The sequence below is a fragment of the Oncorhynchus clarkii genome, chromosome 12, assembly GCF_045791955.1.
Source record: "Oncorhynchus clarkii lewisi isolate Uvic-CL-2024 chromosome 12, UVic_Ocla_1.0, whole genome shotgun sequence".
NCBI classification, from domain to species: domain Eukaryota; kingdom Metazoa; phylum Chordata; class Actinopteri; order Salmoniformes; family Salmonidae; genus Oncorhynchus; species Oncorhynchus clarkii.
Window position 1 is genome coordinate 6,508,956 of NC_092158.1, and position 22,619 is coordinate 6,531,574.

General features: G+C 45.7%; 1 protein-coding gene across 1 annotated transcript in view; it reads right to left on the reverse strand.

Annotated features, from left to right (window-relative positions):
* Nucleotides 1–3,982: 3,982 nt before the first annotated feature.
* LOC139422664 (methyl-CpG-binding domain protein 2-like) overlaps nt 3,983–22,619 on the reverse strand; it is a 272,964-nt gene continuing 254,327 nt past the window's right edge. Inside the window, exon 7 of the mRNA XM_071173840.1 lies at nt 3,983–4,597. The gene's annotated coding sequence lies outside the window, so the exon portion shown is untranslated. The remainder of the gene's footprint in view (nt 4,598–22,619) is intronic.

Consider the following 22,619-nt stretch of genomic DNA (forward strand, 5'->3'; position numbering starts at 1 on the left):
CTACAGGACTCGTCCTGGTCTCCTGTACTGTTAACAGACCTGAATCCTGTTCCTTCACATGAGGCCAGACAGGTTGAATACATCAGTAACTGACTAGTACTACTAAAGGACTCGTCCTGGTCTCCTGTACTGTTAACAGACCTGAATCCTGTTCCTTCACATGAGGCCAGACAGGTTGAATACATCAGTAACTGACTAGTGGCTACAGACTCGTCCTGGTCTCCTGTACTGTTAACAGACCTGAATCCTGTTCCTTCACATGAGGCCAGACAGGTTGATACATCATTAACTGACTAGTGGCTACAGGACTCGTCCTGGTCTCCTGTACTGTTAACAGACCTGAATCCTGTTCCTTCACATGAGGCCAGACAGGTTGATACATCAGTAACTGACTAGTACTACTACAGGACTCGTCCTGGTCTCCTGTACTGTCAACAGACCTGAATCCTGTTCCTCCACATGAGGCCAGACAGGTTGATACATCAGTAACTGACTAGTACTACTACAGGACTCGTCCTGGTCTCCTGTACTGTTAACAGACCTGAATCCTGTTCCTTCACATGAGGCCAGACAGGTTGATACATCAGTAACTGACTAGTACTACTACAGGACTCGTCCTGGTCTCCTGTACTGTTAACAGACCTGAATCCTGTTCCTTCACATGAGGCCAGACAGGTGTAATACATCAGTAACTGACTAGTGGCTACAGACTCGTCCTGGTCTCCTGTCCTGTTAACAGACCTGAATCCTGTTCCTTCACATGAGGCCAGACAGGTTGAATACATCAGTAACTGACTAGTACTACTACAGGACTCGTCCTGGTCTCCTGTACTGTTAACAGACCTGAATCCTGTTCCTTCACATGAGGCCAGACAGGTGTAATACATCAGTAACTGACTAGTACTACTACAGGACTCGTCCTGGTCTCCTGTACTGTTAACAGACTTGAATCCTGTTCCTTCACATGAGGCCAGACAGGTTGAATACATCAGTAACTGACTAGTACTACTACAGGACTCGTCCTGGTCTCCTGTACTGTTAACAGACCTGAATCCTGTTCCTTCACATGAGGCCAGACAGGTTGATACATCAGTAACTGACTAGTGGCTACAGACTCGTCCTGGTCTCCTGTCCTGTTAACAGACCTGAATCCTGTTCCTTCACATGAGGCCAGACAGGTGTAATACATCAGTAACTGACTAGTACTACTACAGGACTCGTCCTGGTCTCCTGTACTGTTAACAGACCTGAATCCTGTTCCTTCACATGAGGCCAGACAGGTTGAATACATCAGTTAATGACTAGTACTACTACAGGACTCGTCCTGGTCTCCTGTACTGTTAACAGACCTGAATCCTGTTCCTTCACATGAGGCCAGACAGGTTGATACATCAGTAACTGACTAGTACTACTACAGGACTCGTCCTGGTCTCCTGTACTGTTAACAGACCTGAATTCTGTTCCTTCACATGAGGCCAGACAGGTGTAATACATCAGTAACTGACTAGTACTACTACAGGACTCGTCCTGGTCTCCTGTACTGTTAACAGACCTGAATCCTGTTCCTTCACATGAGGCCAGACAGGTTGATACATCAGTAACTGACTAGTACTACTACAGGACTCGTCCTGGTCTCCTGTACTGTTAACAGACCTGAATCCTGTTCCTTCACATGAGGCCAGACAGGTTGATACATCAGTAACTGACTAGTACTACTACAGGACTCGTCCTGGTCTCCTGTACTGTTAACAGACCTGAATCCTGTTCCTTCACATGAGGCCAGACAGGTTGATACATCAGTAACTGACTAGTACTACTACAGGACTCGTCCTGGTCTCCTGTACTGTTAACAGACCTGAATCCTGTTCCTTCACATGAGGCCAGACAGGTTGAATACATCAGTAACTGACTAGTACTACTAAAGGACTCGTCCTGGTCTCCTGTACTGTTAACAGACCTGAATCCTGTTCCTTCACATGAGGCCAGACAGGTGTAATACATCAGTAACTGACTAGTACTACTACAGGACTCGTCCTGGTCTCCTGTACTGTTAACAGACCTGAATCCTGTTCCTTCACATGAGGCCAGACAGGTTGAATACATCAGTAACTGACTAGTGGCTACAGACTCGTCCTGGTCTCCTGTACTGTTAACAGACCTGAATCCTGTTCCTTCACATGAGGCCAGACAGGTTGATACATCATTAACTGACTAGTGGCTACAGGACTCGTCCTGGTCTCCTGTACTGTTAACAGACCTGAATCCTGTTCCTTCACATGAGGCCAGACAGGTTGATACATCAGTAACTGACTAGTACTACTACAGGACTCGTCCTGGTCTCCTGTACTGTCAACAGACCTGAATCCTGTTCCTCCACATGAGGCCAGACAGGTTGATACATCAGTAACTGACTAGTACTACTACAGGACTCGTCCTGGTCTCCTGTACTGTTAACAGACCTGAATCCTGTTCCTTCACATGAGGCCAGACAGGTGTAATACATCAGTAACTGACTAGTACTACTACAGGACTCGTCCTGGTCTCCTGTACTGTTAACAGACCTGAATCCTGTTCCTTCACATGAGGCCAGACAGGTTGAATACATCAGTAACTGACTAGTGGCTACAGACTCGTCCTGGTCTCCTGTACTGTTAACAGACCTGAATCCTGTTCCTTCACATGAGGCCAGACAGGTTGATACATCATTAACTGACTAGTGGCTACAGGACTCGTCCTGGTCTCCTGTACTGTTAACAGACCTGAATCCTGTTCCTTCACATGAGGCCAGACAGGTTGATACATCAGTAACTGACTAGTACTACTACAGGACTCGTCCTGGTCTCCTGTACTGTTAACAGACCTGAATCCTGTTCCTTCACATGAGGCCAGACAGGTTGATACATCAGTAACTGACTAGTGGCTACAGACTCGTCCTGGTCTCCTGTACTGTTAACAGACCTGAATCCTGTTCCTTCACATGAGGCCAGACAGATTGAATACATCAGTAACTGACTAGTGGCTACAGACTCGTCCTGGTCTCCTGTACTGTTAACAGACCTGAATCCTGTTCCTTCACATGAGGCCAGACAGGTTGATACATCAGTAACTGACTAGTACTACTACAGGACTCGTCCTGGTCTCCTGTACTGTTAACAGACCTGAATCCTGTTCCTTCACATGAGGCCAGACAGGTTGATACATCAGTAACTGAGTAGTACTACTACAGGACTCGTCCTGGTCTCCTGTACTGTTAACAGACCTGAATCCTGTTCCTTCACGAGGCCAGACAGGTTGATACATCAGTAACTGACTAGTGGCTACAGACTCGTCCTGGTCTCCTGTACTGTTAACAGACCTGAATCCTGTTCCTTCACATGAGGCCAGACAGATTGAATACATCAGTAACTGACTAGTGGCTACAGACTCGTCCTGGTCTCCTGTACTGTTAACAGACCTGAATCCTGTTCCTTCACATGAGGCCAGACAGGTTGATACATCAGTAACTGACTAGTACTACTACAGGACTCGTCCTGGTCTCCTGTACTGTTAACAGACCTGAATCCTGTTCCTTCACATGAGGCCAGACAGGTTGATACATCAGTAACTGACTAGTACTACTACAGGACTCGTCCTGGTCTCCTGTACTGTTAACAGACCTGAATCCTGTTCCTTCACATGAGGCCAGACAGGTTGATACATCAGTAACTGACTAGTACTACTACAGGACTCGTCCTGGTCTCCTGTACTGTCAACAGACCTGAATCCTGTTTTTTTTTCCAATTTCATATCGTTCTCTCATCATAACTCCTGTTAGTTGATCATATTGAATGTGTCTGAAATGGCACCCTAATCCCTTTAAGGTGCACTATTTTTGACCAGGTCCCATAGGGAATAGGGTGTATAAAGGAAAAGGGTGCTATTGGCGACACACATTTATAAGATGACATCATAACCCCATTACAGAACACCACAGAGACCAACACTGTGAATATAATGATTTATTTACTCTAACAATGATGCAAGAAATTTACACATTTTTTCTCTCAAAGGTATAAAAATTTGTCTTAAATAAGAGGTTGGGTTTTTTTTTTCCATTCATGTTCATGTAAATGAATCATGTGTTACAAACCTTGAAAATAATATTCAATCCCTAAAATAGTTAGCAATGCCAATCCAGCAGATTGCAACAAAGTTCCCAGAAGTTCAAATAGTATTGCTCAATATTCACCTTTATAAAAAAAAAAATTATGACACAAAATAAGCATTCTTCTGAAATTATATATAGATATTTACATTAACAATAGTTTAGTCCAAAAAAACGAAAAAAAAGGCCTTGGTTTGAAGCTAGGTGAGTTAGGTATCAAGGGGTGTATGACGTTGTGCACGGGTCCGTTCGTCTTCAGAAGCAGACTGACTGATGACCATCTCTGGAGGAGTCTCTAATAACATGCTAATCCCTATATAATGTAACTCCCTTTGACAGGGGCCATAGCGGGCTGGTCAAAAGTAGTTCACTAATCCAGGGATTTAGGGTGCCATTTGGGATGTAGCCTCTGTGTCTGATGACTGTCTTTGTCTTGGGCATTGTGGAACCTGCCTGTGGAGACAGACAAAACCAAAAAGAAGAGTGAGCATTAGGACAAACATCATTTAATGAGAACGTTAAGGCTAGCGGGCAATGACCAGGCTAGGTTAGATTGGGGTGAATCACCAAGTGAAAACATGACATTAATGTCTACACCCTAACGGCAACACCCCCCCCCCCCCTTAGGGCCACTATATTTTTGACCAGGGCCCTGGAAGATACCTCCATTCAACGTCAACATGAGGAGAGAGAGAGAGGGGGGGGGGAGCTGGGGAGAGAGAGAGAGATGCAGAGAGAGAGAGAGAGATTCAGAGAGAGAGAGAGAGAGAGAGAGAGAGAGAGGAGAGAGAGAGAGAGAGATGCAGAGAGAGAGAGAGAGACAGAGAGAGATGCAGAGAGAGAGAGAGAGAGAGGGAGACAGAGAGAGATGCAGAGAGAGAGAGAGAGACAGAGAGAGAGAGAGAGATGCAGAGAGAGAGAGAGAGAGAGATGCAGAGAGAGAGAGAGAGAGACAGAGAGATGCAGAGAGAGAGAGAGAGAGAGAGAGAGATGCAGAGAGAGAGAGAGAGAGTGATGGAAAGTGGTGTTGGGGGTAAAACATACATTATAAAATCCATGTACACAAACAACAAGATGGGCAAAAAACACAGGGTCGTGGGGTGAGACAGGGATGCAGCTTAAGCCCCACCCTCTTCAACATGTATATCAACGTATTGGCGCGGGCACTAGAACAGTCTGCAGCACCCGGCCTCACCCTACTAGAACCTGAAGTCAAGTGTCTACTATTTGCTGATGATCTGGTGCTTCTGTCACCAACCAAGGAGGGCCAACAGCAGCACCTATATCTTCTGCACAGATTCTGTCAGACCTGGGCCCTGACAGTAAATCTCAGTAAGACCAAAATAATGGTGTTCCAAAAAAGGTCCAGTCACCACAAATACAAATTCCATCTAGACACTGTTGCCCTAGAGCACACAAAAAACTATACATACCTTGGCCTAAACATCAGCGCCACAGGTAACTTCCACAAAGCTGTGAACGATCTGAGAGACAAGGCAAGAAGGGCCTTCTATGCCATCAAAATGAACATAAATTTCAACATGCAAATTAGGATCTGACTAAAAATACTTGAATCAGTCATAGAGCCCATTGCCCTTTATGGTTGGGAGGTCTAGGGTCCGCTCACCAACCAAGACTTCACAAATTGGACAAACACCAAATTGAGACTCTGCACGCAGAATTCTGCAAATATATCCTCAGTGTACAACGTAGAACACCAAATAATGCAAGCAGAGCAGAATTAGGCCGATACCCACTAATTATCAAAATCCAGAAAAGAGCCGTTAAATTCTACAACCCCCTAAAAGGAAGCGATTCACAAACCTTCCATAACAAAGCCATCACCTACAGAGAAATTAACCTGGAGAAGAGTCCCCTATGCAAGCTGGTCCTGGGGATCTGTTCACAAACACAAACACACCCTACAGAGCCCCAGGACAGCAACACAATTAGACCCAACCAAATCATGAGAAAACAAAAAGATAATTACTTGACACATTGGAACGAATTAACAAAAAAACAGAGCAAACTAGAATGCTATTTGGCCCTAAACAGAGAGTACACAGTGGCAGAATACCTGACCACTGTGACTGACCCAAACTTAAGGAAAGTTTTGACTATGTACAAACTTAGTGAGCATAGCCTTGCTATTGAGAAAGGCCGCCATAAACAGACATGGCTCTCAAGAGAAGACAGGCTATGTGCTAACTGCCCACAAAATGAGGTGGAAACTGAGCTGCACTTCCTAACCTCCTGCCCAATGTATGACCATATTAGAGAGACATATTTCCCTCAGATTACACAGATCCACAAAGAATTCGAAAACAAACCCAATTTTGATAAACTCCCATATCTACTGGGTGAAATTCCACAGTGTGCCATCACAGCAGCAAGATTTGTGACCTGTTGCCACAAGAAAAGGGCAACCAGTGAAGAACAAACACCATTGTAAATACAACCCATATTTATGCTTATTTATTTTCCCTTGTGTACTTTAACCATCTGTACATTGTTACAACACTGTATATATATATATATATATATATATATATATATATATATATATATATATATATATATATATATATTATATATATATATATATATATATATAATATATGACATTTGTAATGTCTTTACTATTTTGAAACGTCTGTATGTGTAATGTTTACTGTTCATTTTTATTGTTTATTTCACTTTTGCATATTATCTACCTCACTTGCTTTGGCAATGTTAACACATGTTTCCCATGCCAATAAAGCCCCTTGAATTGAATTGAGAGAGCTGGGGAGAGAGAGTGAGAGGGAGCTGGGGAGAGAGAGTGAGAGGGAGCTGGGGAGAGAGAGAGAGCTGGGGAGAGATAGTGAGCTGGGGAGAGAGAGTGAGAGGGAGCTGGGGAGTGAGAGGGAGCTGGGGAGAGAGAGTGAGAGAGAGCTGGGGAGAGAGAGAGAGCTGGGGAGAGATAGTGAGCTGGGGAGAGAGAGTGAGAGGAAACTGGGGAGAGAGAGAGAGCTGGGGAGAGATAGTGAGCTGGGGAGAGAGTGAGAGGGAGCTGGGGAGAGAGAGAGAGCTGGGGAGAGAGAGTGAGAGAGAGCTGGGGAGAGAGAGAGAGCTGGGGAGAGAGAGTGAGAGGGAGCTGGGGAGAGAGAGTGAGAGGGAGCTGGGGAGAGAGAGAGAGCTGGGGAGAGAGTGAGAGGGAGCTGGGGAGAGAGAGAAGGCTGGGGAGAGAGAGTGAGCTGGGGAGAGAGAGTGAGCTGGGGAGAGAGAGTGAGCTGGGGAGAGAGAGAGAGCTGGGGAGAGAGAGAGAGCTGGGGAGAGAGAGGGAGCTGGGGAGAGAGAGTGAACTGGGGAGAGAGAGTGAGAGAGAGCTGGGGAGAGAGAGAGAGCTGGGGAGAGAGAGAGATGCAATCTTTGTAAGTATAAATGTTTATTTCCCTTGTTTATTGTCTATTCCACTTGCTTTGGTCATGTAAACACGTTTCTCATGCCAATAAAGCACTTTGAATTGATAGAGAGATAGATAGATATACTGTAGAGAGCTAGAGAGAGTGAGAGTGAGACATAGCAAGATATACACAGTACCAGTCAAACGTTAGGACACCTACTCATTCAAGGGGTTTTCTTTATTTTTAACATTTTCTACATTGTAGAATAATAGTGAAGACATCAACTATGAAACAACACATATGGACTCATGTAGATGTCGCTCTTGCTGCTGGTGATTCTCTGATCCACCTCTACGCAGACGACACCATTCTGTATACTTCTGGCCCTTCTTTGGACACTGTGTTAACAACCCTCCAGGCAAGCTTCAATGCCATACAACTCTCCTTCCGTGGCCTCCAATTGCTCTTAAATACAAGTAAAACTAAATGCATGCTCTTCAACCAATCGCTACCTGCACCTACCCGCCTGTCCAACATCACTACTCTGGACGGTTCTGACTTAGAATATGTGGACAACTACAAATACCTAGGTGTCTGGGCTAGACTGTAAACTCTCCTTCCAGACTCACATTAAGCATCTCCAATCCATAATTAAATCAAGAATCTGCTTCCTATTTCGCAACAAAGCATCCTTCACTCATGCTGCCAAACATACCCTTGTAAAACTGACCATCCTAGCGATCCTCGACGATGTAATTTACAAAATAGCCTCTAATACCCTACTCAATAAATTGGATGCAGTCTATCACAGTGCAATCCGTTTTGTCACCAAAGCCCCATATACTACCCACCACTGCGACCTGTACACTCTCGTTGGCTGGCCCTCGCCTTCATACTCGTCGCCAAATCCACTGGCTCCAGGTCATCTACAAGACCTTGCTAGGTAAAGTCCCCCCTTATCTCAGCTCGCTGGTCACCATAGCAGCACCCACCTGTAGCACGCCATCCAGCAGGTATATCTCTCTGGTCACCCCCAAAACCAATTCTTCCTTTGGCCGCCTCTCCTTCCAGTTCTCTGCTGCCAATGACTGGAACAAACTACAAAAATCTCTGAAACTGGAGACTCACATCTCCCTCACTAGCTTTAAGCACCAGCTGTCAGAGCAGCTCACAGATTACTGCACCTGTACATAGCCCATCTATAATTTATCCCAAACAACTACCTTCCCCTACTGTATTTATAGATTGTGCTCCTTTACACCCCATTATTTATATTTCTACTTTGCACATTCTTCCACTGCAAATGTACCATTCCATTGTTTTACTTGCTATATTGTATTTACTTCTCCACCATGGCCTTTTTTTTGCCTTTACCTCCCTTATCTCACCTCACCTCACTTGCTCACATTGTATGTAGAATTATTGACTGTATGTTTGTTTTACTCCATGTGTAACTCTGTGTTGTTGTATGTGTCGAACTGCTTTGCTTTATCTTGGCCAGGTCGCAATTGTAAATGAGAACTTGTTCTCAACTTGCCTACCTGGTTAAATAAAGGTGAAATAAATAAATAAAATTCTCTCAACCAGCTTCATGAGGAATGCTTTTCCAACAGTCTTGAAGGAGTTCCCACATATGCTGAGCACTTGTTGGCTGCTTTTCTTTCACTCATCCAACTCATCCCAAACCATCTCAATTTGATTGAGGTCAGCTGATTGTGGAGGCCAGGTTTTCTGATGCAGCACTCCATCACTCTTCTTCTTGGTGTGCCTTGAATTCTAAATAAATCATGATGTCACCAGAAAAGCACCATCACATCTCCTCCTCCATGCTTCATGGTGGGAACCACACCATCACACCTCCTCCTCCATGCTTCACGGTGGGAACCACACCATCACACCTCCTCCTCCAAGCTTCACGGTGGGAACCACACCATCACACCTCCTCCTCCATGCTTCATGGTGGGAACCACACCATCACCCTCCATGCTTCACGGTGGGATCATCCGTTCACCTGTGTAGACACGGCGGTTGGAACGAAAAATCTACAAAGACAATTCTTTTATTTTTTTATTTTACCTTTATTTAACTAGACAAGTCAGTTAATTCATATTTTCAACGATGGCCTGCCATCTACAGGGCAGGCCACTGCCTTGTTCATGGGCAGAACAACAGATTTGTACCTTGTCAGCTCTGGGATTCGATCTTGCAACCTTTCGGTTACTAGTCCAACGCTCTAACCACTAGGCTACAATCTATAATGCTTGCTATCTAATGTTTGGAGCATTATGTACAGGTTGGTGGATATTAGCGAATATAAAAAATAAAAAAAAGGTACAATATTATTTTATAGGTCTATATATTAGTCCAATATTTCTCCAATAAAGATAACTAATCATCATTGATTAGTTTTCATCATCAACGCAATCCATAATTCAGCTCTAGAAACACTAACATTTAAAAACAACTTTATATTATGTGTTATTAGTATGTTGTACAAGAGCACTTACACATCTGACTTTGCAGCAATACCTGCACTTATGGTATCAAAGAGCTATTACAATTTTTTTTTTTTTTTTTTTTTAAATACAGGAAACTGCATCCCAATATCATATTAGCATTAGCATATTAGCATTAGCATGTTAGCATTAGCATGTTAGCATTAGCATATTAGCATTAGCATGTTAGCATTAGCATGTTAGCATTAGCATGTTAGCGTATTAGCATATGCATATTAGCATTCGCATATTAGTGTATTAGCATATTGGCCGACGGGGCCAGTAAATGGTCCACAGTCAATATAACAGCATTAGTAATCATCTCCGCTAGTAAAAGGCTTTCACTTAAACCAAAAGAGAAAAGTCTATAATTAGGACAAAACGGTCCTATATTTAAGTGTTTGCCTGCAGCGCAACCATTAATTATACACACTTAGAGGCAACATTGGGTGGGGTGGGGGGACGACGACGACGACGACAGTGATTACTCAAGGAATCAAATATTAACATGGTACTCCTCTCCTTTACCACGAACACCGACAGCTGGAGGGGAAACATGGCATGTTAATGTTGACAGGAGTGCGGCTAGGCTAGGCTACAGGACCGTGCCTCAGAGTGTTTCGACCTACGGAAAAGATTAACAACAGAAATATTACTTTCTGCTTTGATTTATTCCCCCCTGAATACAGAGTCACTGAATGGCAGGATGGTGTTAATTGCTCTGTAATAATTAGTGATGCATTAGATTCCTTAATAATCGAATAACTAATGATATTCTCCCTTGTAACACCCCCAGAGGCCCACCTCTCTCACACACACACACACACACACACTAACACACACCCACTAACACACACCCACACCCACACTAATACACACACACAAACACACACTAACACAAACTAACACATACTAACACACACTAACACACTAACACACACACACAAACACAAACACAAACTAACACACACTAACACAAACTAACACATACATTAACACACACACACATTAACACACACACACACATTCACACACACACACATTCACACACACACACATTCACACACACACACACACACACACACACACACACACACACACACACACACACACACACACACACACACACACACACACACACACACACACACACACACACACACACACACACACACACACACACACGTACAGCGTGTGTATGCAGTTCTAACTCCTTCTCACCCGTATCAGGTTTCTAAATGACGTTGACCTCTTCGATTGCACCGCGTCTAAACATGCTGTAATTAACAGAGGAGCTAAAAGAGAAGCACAGTTCAGCCTGTTTGGAGAAATATAACATGAATGGTAACCATGGTAACCATGAAGACTCCCCTCTCATTTAGTTCCTGTTTCCTTTCTTAGACTGCTGATTGGTGCAAAGACTGGTGGGTGTTGGGACTCTGCAGTGAGAGGAGGTTGGTGGGTGTTGGGACTCTGCAGTGAGAGGAGGTTGGTGGTGTTGGGGCTCTGCAGTCAGAGGAGACTGGTGGGTGTTGGGACTCTGCAGTGAGAGGAGGTTGGTGGGTGTTGGGACTCTGCAGTGAGAGGAGGTTGGTGGTGTTGGGGCTCTGCAGTCAGAGGAGATTGGTGGGTGTTGGGACTCTGCAGTGAGATGAGATTAAAGACTGGTGGTGTTGGGACTCTGCAGTGAGATGAGATTAAAGACTGGTGGTGTTGGGACTCTGCAGTGAGATGAGATTAAAGACTGGTGGTGTTGGGACTCTGCAGTGAGAGGAGGTTGGTGGTGTTGGGGCTCTGCAGTCAGAGGAGATTGGTGGGTGTTGGGACTCTGCAGTGAGATGAGATTAAAGACTGGTGGTGTTGGGACTCTGCAGTGAGATGAGATTAAAGACTGGTGGTGTTGGGGCTCTGCAGTCAGAGGAGATTGGTGGGTGTTGGGACTCTGCAGTGAGAGGAGGTTGGTGGTGTTGGGGCTCTGCAGTCAGAGGAGACTGGTGGTGTTGGGACTCTGCAGTGAGATGAGATTAAAGACTGGTGGTGTTGGGACTCTGCAGTGAGATGAGATTAAAGACTGGTGGTGTTGGGACTCTGCAGTGAGATGAGATTAAAGACTGGTGGTGTTGGGACTCTGCAGTGAGATGAGATTAAAGGTTGTGTGCGTCAAAACTCTTTGCCTTAGGTAGGTGAGTTAGAGAGAGAGAGTGTGAGAGAATGAGAGAGATGAGGGGAGAGAAAGATGAGAGAGAGGAGAGAAAGATGATGAGAGAGAGAGAGAAAAAGAGAGAGCGAGAGGAGAGAGAAAGATGATAAGAGAGAGCGAGAGGAAGAGAGATGAGGAGAGAGAAAGATGATGAGAGAGGAGAGAGAAAGATGATTAGAGAGAGAGAGAGCGAGAGAGAAAGATGATGAGAGAGAGAGGAAAAGAGAGAGCGCGAGATGAGGAGAGAGAGAGAGACGAGAGAGAGAGAGAGAGAGAGAGACAAAGCGAGAGAGGACTGTCATAAATAACAGCTTCAACTCTGTACAGCAGGCTAATTGGTGCGAAGGCTTTGTCTACTCTACACTATATAATCAGATCCATCCCCTATTTAACAGGGATTGGAGGGTATTGTGGAAGACAGGCTTGCAGGATTTCTGTCCAAAATGGCACCCTATTCCCTACATAGTTTTACTATCTTTGACCTGGGCTTGTATGAGTGCCATATGGGCCCTGGTCATATTTAGTGCACTATGTCGGGAATAGGGTGCCGTTTGGGATGCACTAGAGGTGTGGTGGGGGTGAAATGTGGCGAGGGAAGATATGGCGAGCAGCTCCGAACCCCAGTCTGCAGGTTAAGACCCCCAACTCATCACTCAGCCAACACCGCGGCAGCCTCGTCTCTCAGGCTGCTGTCCTAAATGGCAGCTTGTTCCCTAACATCGTGCCCTACTTTAAACCTGAGCTCGGGTTAAAAGTAGGGCACTACATATGGACTAGCGTGTCATTTGGGACTCAGTGTGAGCTGAGCTCAACGGCAGGCGAGTGGGAGGGTTAGGAGACAGACAGGAAATCCTCAACGCTGACTGCTGCCTCATCCTGCTTCCATCCTCTTTGTAGATTAGGATTAACACAGGATTCAAATACAAGGTGGGAGATGAGTTAGCTAGTGAAGTACGGACTGAATAATCACACACACACACACACACACACACACACACAAATACAAGGTGGGAAATGAGTTAGCTAGTGAAGTACGGACTGAATAATCACACACACACACACACACACACACACACACAAATACAAGGTGGGAGATGAGTTAGCTAGTGAAGTATGGACTGAATAATAACACACACACACACACACACACAGGCAAATACAAGGTGGGAGATGAGTTAGCTAGTGAAGTACGGACTGAATAATAACAAGAATGCTCTCATTAGATTCTGTTTTTTTTTTAGTTGCAAAAACACCTATTTATCACGCACGCACGCACGCACGCACACACACCTCTACAAGTTGTATAGTCAGTCACATTCCTTATCACCATAGTCTAGAAATTCCTTTCCATGCATCTAACTAAGTCTCCTTGAATTGATCACTTATCTCCATCACAGGAGGCTGGTGGGAGGAGCTAAAGGAGGACAGGCTCATTCTAAATGGTTGGATTGCAACCAATGAAACGGAGTTAAACATGCGTTTTTCCGGGGCCTCCCAGGTGGCGCAGTGGTCAGGGGCACTGCATCGCAGTGCTATCTGTGCCACCAAAGACAGCCGACAAACAATTGGCCGGCAGCGTCGTCCGGGTTAGGGAGGGTTTGGTCGGTAGGGATATCGTTGTCTCATCGCGCACCAGCGACTCCTGTGGAGGGTCGGGCGCAGTGCGCGCTAACCAGGTTGCCAGGTGCACGGTGTTTCCTCCGACACATTGGTGCGGCTGGCTTCCGGGTTGGAGGGCGCTGTGTTAAGAAGCAGTGCGGCTTGGTTGGGTTGTGTATCGGAGGACGCATGGCTTTTGACCTTCGTCTCTCCTGAGCCCGTACGGAGTTGTAGCGATGAAACAAGATAGTAGCTACTAACAATGGGATACCATGAAATTGGGGAGAAAAGGGGGTAAAGTTAAAAAATTTTAAAAAGGAAACGTTTGGTACCGTTCCATTAATTCCATTCCAGCCATTACCTCAAAGTTCCTCCCACCAGCCTCCTCTGCTCTCTATTACTTCAAAGCTCCTCCCACCAGCCTCCTCTGCTCCCTCAAAGCTCCTCCCACCAGCCTCCTCTGCTCTCTATTACCTCAAAGCTCCTCCCACCAGCCTCCTCTGCTCTCTATTACCTCAAAGCTCCTCCCACCAGCCTCCTCTGCTCCCTCAAAGCTCCTCCCACCAGCCTCCTCTGCTCTCTATTACCTCAAAGCTCCCCCCACCAGCCTCCTCTGCTCTCTATTACTTCAAAGCTCCTCCCACCAGCCTCCTCTGCTCTCTATTACCTCATAAAGCTCCTCCCACCAGCCTCCTCTGCTCTCTATTACTTCAAAGCTCCTCCCACCAGCCTCCTCTGCTCTCTATTACCTCAAAGCTCCCCCCACCAGCCTCCTCTGCTCGCTATTACTTCAAAGCTCCTCCCACCAGCCTCCTCTGCTCTCTATTACCTCATAAAGCTCCTCCCACCAACCTCCTCTGCTCTCTATTATCTCAAAGCTCCTCCCACCAGCCTCCTCTGCTCTCTATTACCTCATAAAGCTCCTCCCACCAACCTCCTCTGCTCTCTATTACCTCAAAGCTCCTCCCACCAGCCTCCTCTGCTCTCTATTACCTCAAAGCTCCTCCCACCAGCCTCCTCTGCTCCCTCAAAGCTCCTCCCACCAGCCTCCTCTGCTCTCTATTACCTCAAAGCTCCTCCCACCAGCCTCCTCTGCTCTCTATTACTTCAAAGCTCCTCCCACCAGCCTCCTCTGCTCTCTATTACCTCATAAAGCTCCTCTCACCAGCCTCCTCTGCTCTCTATTACTTCAAAGCTCCTCCCACCAGCCTCCTCTGCTCTCTATTACCTCATAAAGTTCCTCCCACCAGCCTCCTCTGCTCTCTATTACCTCATAAAGCTCCTCCCACCAGCCTCCTCTGCTCTCTATGCAGGCAGTTCCATTAGCTAAATCTACATAAATCTACATAAACGAACAGTATTTTCCCGGGAGAAAAGACGTGTGGAAATGCTTCTTTATCATTTGGTTTAAAGGACACATCAGCGTTGATGTAGTGGACACACATTTGTCTTGCAGACTGGTCCACGACCACTAACTTGAATTAATGCAAATATTATTCACTTTTGGTGGTTTGGATTTAAATTGCGCTTTGTGTTTTGCATTTTGTTCTCTGTGTTTTTTATCTCCAGACGAAGAGTCAAGACAAATAGCAGCCTATTCATCACAGCCACACAGAAATCAATCAATGTATTGATAAGCTAGCAAAGGAGTTTAAACAAAACACAACCACAAACCAAACTAAAGAAGTGAGTAATGGCAGAACCTAGTGTTCGGTTCCCTGTTGAAGACAGTCATTTGGAAGTGGGATGTTTCAGTCAGTCAGAGAGACAGAGACATGCATCAGCATTCAGGAGGAACCTCAAGAGTTTTAATAGTCCTTCTAATATGTTTTTCAAAACGGAGACGTGCTCAGCCATGAAAGATATTCTGGAGTTAAACTGGAAGTGCCCCCCCCTGGATTGGAGTCCCCCCCCCCTGGATTGGAGTTTGCTTCATAAAATGAGAAGGAAGAAGGGAGGAGGGGAGCGCACTGCTGCGGAGAAAAGGCAATATATTAATTTAGTTTAAACAATCATTACAGGTAGATAAAAAGGATTAAGAGAGAGAGGGAACTGCGTCCCAAATCCACCCTACTTTTCAGTAGGGCCCATATGGAATAGAGTTCTCTGGTCAACAGGGACGTCTCTCAGCGGCAGCAGCAGAGAGAGCAGACGCTCTGGAAGGGAGGATGTGGCTGTCGGAGGTAGACCTGTTCCTGTTCCTGTCATGGTAACAGGACTTGAAACGATTGAGGAATGAAGACCTGCATATTTAAATGGTGGCTAGTGCCTTGCCCGTCTCCATGGATGCAGCCACTGCTACAGACCATAATATGACCAATAAAAACCAGCTTTAAAGAAGAAAAAAAAGATGGAGGGGGGAGAGGGGCGGGACCACGAGAAGACCTCTCCATTCTTAAAAGTCTATGTCACTGGGAGGTGGGGCGTTCATTGGGATATTTGACACAGACAGAGAGACAGAGACAGAGACAGAGACAGAGACACAGAGACAGAGACACACAGAGAGAGAGAGAGAGAGAGAGAGAGAGAGAGAGAGAGAGAGAGAGAGAGAGAGAGAGAGGAGAGAGGAGAGAAGAGAGAAGAGAGAAGAGAGAAGAGAGAAGAGAGAGGAGAGAAGAGAGAGGAGAGAGGAGAGAAGAGAGAGGAGAGAGGAGAGAAGAGAGAAGAGAGAGGAGAGAGGAGAGAGGAGAGAGGAGAGAAGAGAGAGAGAGAGAGAAAGAGGAGAGGAGAGAAGAGAGAGGAGAGAAGAGAGAGGAGAGAAGAGAGAGAGGAGAGAAGAGAGAGAGGAGAGAGAGGAGAGAAGAGAGAGGACAGAAGACAGACAGACAGACAGACAGACAGACAGACAGACAGACACAGAGAGAGAGCAGCCCAGCAGGCAGAGCTACGCACAGGCTGTGAGAGGAGCAACTGGCCCAGCCCCCACCAACCAAATGAGTGACATTAAACAAATGCTGAGTCTACTATGCTCACATGTGATAGGCCGAGGGTCATGGATGCTCACATGTGATAGGCCGAGGGTCACGGTAAGATGAGCACAAGAACTCCACCATCCTCACACTACACCCACCCAAGTGACATGGCACAAATTATATCTTAACTTATAAACAAATCACATTTGCATAATAAGAGTTTACTTTAATTTAAAAATCCTATTTTAATAGTTCTTGTTGGATTGTGAGTGTTTGTCTCATCTTGAAGGTTAAGAAAAAAAGAAAAACAAGTTATGAAATCTTTTTACGTTGCATGTTGGAATTTAGAAGGATTGAAGTCCTTTGCTTCTGGACTAAAGAGCAGGAACCCAGACTTCCTGAAAGAAATGGATGATGTTGATATTGTAGTACTACAGGAAACATGGTGCAGAGGTGATGTTTCCACTGGCTGTCCACTAGGTTATAGGGAGATAATCATACCAACCACTAAATTAAAAGGAATCACACAGGGCAGAGACTCGGGGCAGGGCAGAGACTCGGGACAGGGCAGAGACTCGGGACAGGGCAGAGACTCGGGACAGGGCAGAGACTCGGGACAGGGCAGAGACTCGGGACCGGGCAGTGACTCGGGACTGGGCAGAGACTCAGGACAGGGCAGAGACTCAGGACCGAGCAGAGACTCAGGACCGGGCAGAGACTCAGGACCGGGCAGAGACTCAGGACCGGGCAGAGACTCAGGACAGGGCAGAGACTCAGGACAGGGCAGGGACTAGGGACAGGGCAGAGACTAGGGACAGGGCAGAGACTCGGGACAGGGCAGAGACTCGGGACAGGGCAGAGACTCGGGACAGGGCAGAGACTCAGGACAGGGTAGAGACACAGGGGGAATGCTAATATGGTATAAATCTTAACTAATTTATTCAATCGAATTGATCAAAACAGGAGAATTCTTTATCTCGTTAAAAATCAACAAGGAGACCATCTTGACAGATAAAAACGTCTTCCTCTGTGCCACATACAGTGGGGCAAAAAAGTATTTAGTCAGCCACCAATTGTGCAAGTTCTCCCACTTAAAAATATGAGAGAGGCCTGTAATTTTCATCATCGGTACACTTCAACTATGACGGACAAAATGAGAAAAAAAATCCAGAAAATCACATTGTAGGATTTTTAATGAATTTATTTGCAAATTATGGTGGAAAATAAGTATTTGGTCACCTCCAAACAAGCAAGATTTCTGGCTCTCACAGACCTGTAACTTCTTCTTTAAGAGGCTCCTCTGTCCTCCACTCGTTACCTGTATTAATGGCACCTGTTTGAACTTGTTATCAGTATAAAAGACACCTGTCCACAACCTTTTTTGCCCCACTGTACATTCCCCCCTCAGAGTCACCCTACTTCAATGAAGAGAGTTTCTCCATTCTAGAGGGAGAGATGAGTCACTTTCAGGCCCAAGGCAACGTCCTGGTCTGTGGAGACCTGAATGCTAGAACAGCAGAAGAACAAGACACTATTAACAGTCATGGGGATAAACACCTACCAGGAAGCAACAACCTTTCCCTCCCCACATATCCCCATAGAAACAACTATGACAAAGTGAAAAACAAAAACGGAGTACAGCTCGTGAAGCTCTGTGGAACACTGGGTCTGTACATAGTCAATGGTAGGCTGAGGGGGGACTCTTTTGGTCGGTACACCTTCAGCTCTGTGGAACACTGGGTCTGTACATAGTCAATGGTAGGCTGAGAGGGGACTCTTCTGGTAGGTACACCTACAGCTCTGTGGGACACTGGGTCTGTACATAGTCAATGGTAGGCTGAGAGGGGACTCTTTTGGTAGGTACACCTACAGCTCTGTCGAACACTGGGTCTGTACATAGTCAATGGTAGGCTGAGAGGGGACTCTTTTGGTCGGTACACCTACAGCTCATCCCTTGGCAGCAGCACTGTAGACTACTTCCTCACCGACCTAAATCCAGAGTCTCTCAGAGCCTTCACAGTCAGCCCACTAACACCTCTCTCAGAGCCTTCACAGTCAGCCCACTAACACCTCTCTCAGAGCCTTCACAGTCAGCCCACTAACACCTCTCTCAGAGCCTTCACAGTCAACCCACTAACACCTCTCTCAGAGCCTTCACAGTCAGCCCACTGACACCTCTCTCAGAGCCTTCACAGTCAGCCCACTAACACCTCTCTCAGAGCCTTCACAGTCAGCCCACTAACACCTCTCTCAGAGCGTTTACAGTCAGCCCACTAACACCTCTCTCAGAGCCTTCACAGTCAACCCACTAACATCTCTCTCAGAGCCTTCACAGTCAGCCCACTAACACCTCTCTCAGAGCCTTCACAGTCAGCCCACTAACACCTCTCTCAGAGCCTTCACAGTCAACCCACTAACATCTCTCTCAGAGCCTTCACAGTCAGCCCACTAACACCTCTCTCATAGCTTTCACAGTCAGCCCACTAACACCTCTCTCAGAGCGTTTACAGTCAGCCCACTAACACCTCTCTCAGAGCCTTCACAGTCAACCCACTAACATCTCTCTCAGAGCCTTCACAGTCAGCCCACTAACACCTCTCTCAGAGCCTTCACAGTCAGCCCACTAACACCTCTCTCAGAGCCTTCAGTCAGCCTACTAACACCTCTCTCAGAACCTTCACAGTCAGCCCACTAACACCTCTCTCAGAGCCTTCACAGTCAGCCCACTAACACCTCTCTCAGAGCCTTCACAGTCAGCCCACTAACACCTCTCTCAGAGCCTTCACAGTCAGCCCACTAACACCTCTCTCAGACCACAGTAAAATCACAGTGTATCTGAGAAGAGCAGAACCCAACCATGAAGCATCACAGCCAAATGAATGACATGGTACAAAACAGGCCTATAGATGGAGTGCAAACAGTACAGACATCTACCAAAAAGCAATTAGTAGCCAAAAAATACAATCTCTCCTGGACAACTTTTTAGCCTTAATATTCTCCTTCAGCAACGAAGGTGTAAATTTGGCCGTTTGTAACAAACTTTATATTTGACAAATTAGCCTCCTTGGCTAATTTAAAGAAGCATAAGAGCAAACCAGAAATAACAGATAATGAAAAATGGTTTGATAATGATTGCAAAAATCTAAGAAAGTCATTGAGAAATATATATAATCAAAAACAGAGAACCAGACAACAACAATATACACCTTCAATAGGGGGAAACACTGAAGCAATACAAACACACCCTAAGAACAAAGGAACAGAACATTAGAAATCAGCTGGATGGAATTGAGGAATCCATAGAATCAAACAGAATCACTTCTGGGAGAATTGGAATAAATTAAACACACCTCATCATGAGGAACTGGCTCTCCAGGATGGGGATATGTGGAGAAATCACTTAGCAAACCTCTACAGCAATATAACAAAGAGCCCAGAACAAAAAGATAAACAAGAAAAATGACAAATCCTTGAATCAGCAGTCAAAGACTATCAGAATCCTGTGGATACCCCAATTACAGAAGAAGAACTATTGGAAAAACTACGCACTCTCCAACCCCAAAAGGCCTGTGGTGCTGATGGTATTTTAAATGAAATGATCAAATATACAGACCACAAATTCAAATTGGCTCAAACTCTTCAACATTATCCTCACTGCAGGTATTTCCCCCGATATTTGGAACCAGGGATTGATCACACCAATCTATAAAAATGGAGACAAATTTGACCCAAATAATTACAGAGGAATTTGCGTGAACAGCAAATTGGGGAAAATTCTCTGCAGTATTATAAGTAGCAGACTACATCATTTCCTTGACAAACACAACGTCCTGAGCAGAAGCCAGATTGGATTTTTTTTTAAATGATCGTACAACAGACCACATTTACAGCCTCCACACTAATTGATAAACAAGTAAACCAAAACAAATGCAAAATCTACTCGTGTTTTGTAGATTTCAAGAAAGCATTTGAATCAATTTGCCACGAAGGTATTTTTTTATAAACTAATAGAAAGTGGTATTGGAGGGAAAACATGTGATTTTATTAAATCAATGTACACTAAAAACAAATGTGTGGTTAAAATTGGCAACAAGCAAACAGACTTCTTCTCTCAGGGACGGGGAGTGAAACAGGGCTGCCCAAAAGGTCCAACACTATTTAACATCTACATTAATGAATTAACAACAACAAACAGACTTCTTCTCTCAGGGACGGGGAGTGAAACAGGGCTGCCCAATAAGTCCAACACTATTTAACATCTACATTAATGAATTAACAACAACAAACAGACTTCTTCTCTCAGGGACGTGGAGTGAAACAGGGCTGCCCAATAAGTCCAACACTATTTAACATCTACATTAATGAATTAACAACACGCAAACAGACTTCTTCTCTCAGGGACGGGGAGTGAAACAGGGCTGCCCAATAAGTCCAACACTATTTAACATCTACATTAATGAATTAACAACAAGCCAACAGACTTCTTCTCTCAGGGACGTGGAGTGAAACAGGGCTGCCCAATAAGTCCAACACTATTTAACATCTACATTAATGAATTAACAACAGGCAAACAGACTTCTTCTCTCAGGGACGGGGAGTGAAACAGGGCTGCCCAACAAGTCCAACACTATTTAACATCTACATTAATGAATTAACAACAACAAACAGACTTCTTCTCTCAGGGACGGGGAGTGAAACAGGGCTGCCCAATAAGTCCAACACTATTTAACATCTACATTAATGAATTAACAACAAGCAAACAGACTTCTTCTCTCAGGGACGGGGAGTGAAACAGGGCTGCCCAATAAGTCCAACACTATTTAACATCTACATTAATGAATTAACAACAGGCAAACAGACTTCTTCTCTCAGGGACGGGGAGTGAAACAGGGCTGCCCAACAAGTCCAACACTATTTAACATCTACATTAATGAATTGGCAAAAACATTAGAAGAATCGGCAGCAACTGGTCTCACCCGACACAACACTGAAATCAAGTGTCTGCTGTAGACAGAGATTACCTGGTGCTGCTGTCTCCCACTAAAGAGGGGTTACAGCAGCACCTAGATCGTCTTCACAGGTTCTGTCAGACCTGGGCTCTGACCGTTAACCACAGGTTCTGTCAGACCTGGGCTCTGACCGTTAACCACAGGTTCTGTCAGACCTGGGCTCTGACCGTTAACCACAGGTTCTGTCAGACCTGGGCTCTGACCGTTAACCACAGGTTCTGTCAGACCTGGGCTCTGACCTTTAACCACAGGTTCTGTCAGACCTGGGCTCTGACCGTTAACCACAGGTTCTGTCAGACCTGGGCTCTGACCGTTAACCACAGGTTCTGTCAGACCTGGGCTCTGACCGTTAACCACAGGTTCTGTCAGACCTGGGCTCTGACCGTTAACCACAGGTTCTGTCAGACCTGGACTCTGACCGTTAACCACAGGTTCTGTCAGACCTGGGCTCTGACCGTTAACCACAGGTTCTGTCAGACCTGGGCTCTGACCGTTAACCACAGGTTCTGTCAGACCTGGGCTCTGACCGTTAACCAAAGGTTCTGTCAGACCTGGGCTCTGACCTTTAACCACAGGTTCTGTCAGACCTGGGCTCTGACCTTTAACCACAGGTTCTGTCAGACCTGGGCTCTGACCGTTAACCACAGGTTCTGTCAGACCTGGGCTCTGACCGTTAACCACAGGTTCTGTCAGACCTGGGCTCTGACCTTTAACCACAGGTTCTGTCAGACCTGGGCTCTGACCGTTAACCACAGGTTCTGTCAGACCTGGGCTCTGACCGTTAACCACAGGTTCTGTCAGACCTGGGCTCTGACCGTTAACCACAGGTTCTGTCAGACCTGGGCTCTGACCGTTAACCACAGGTTCTGTCAGA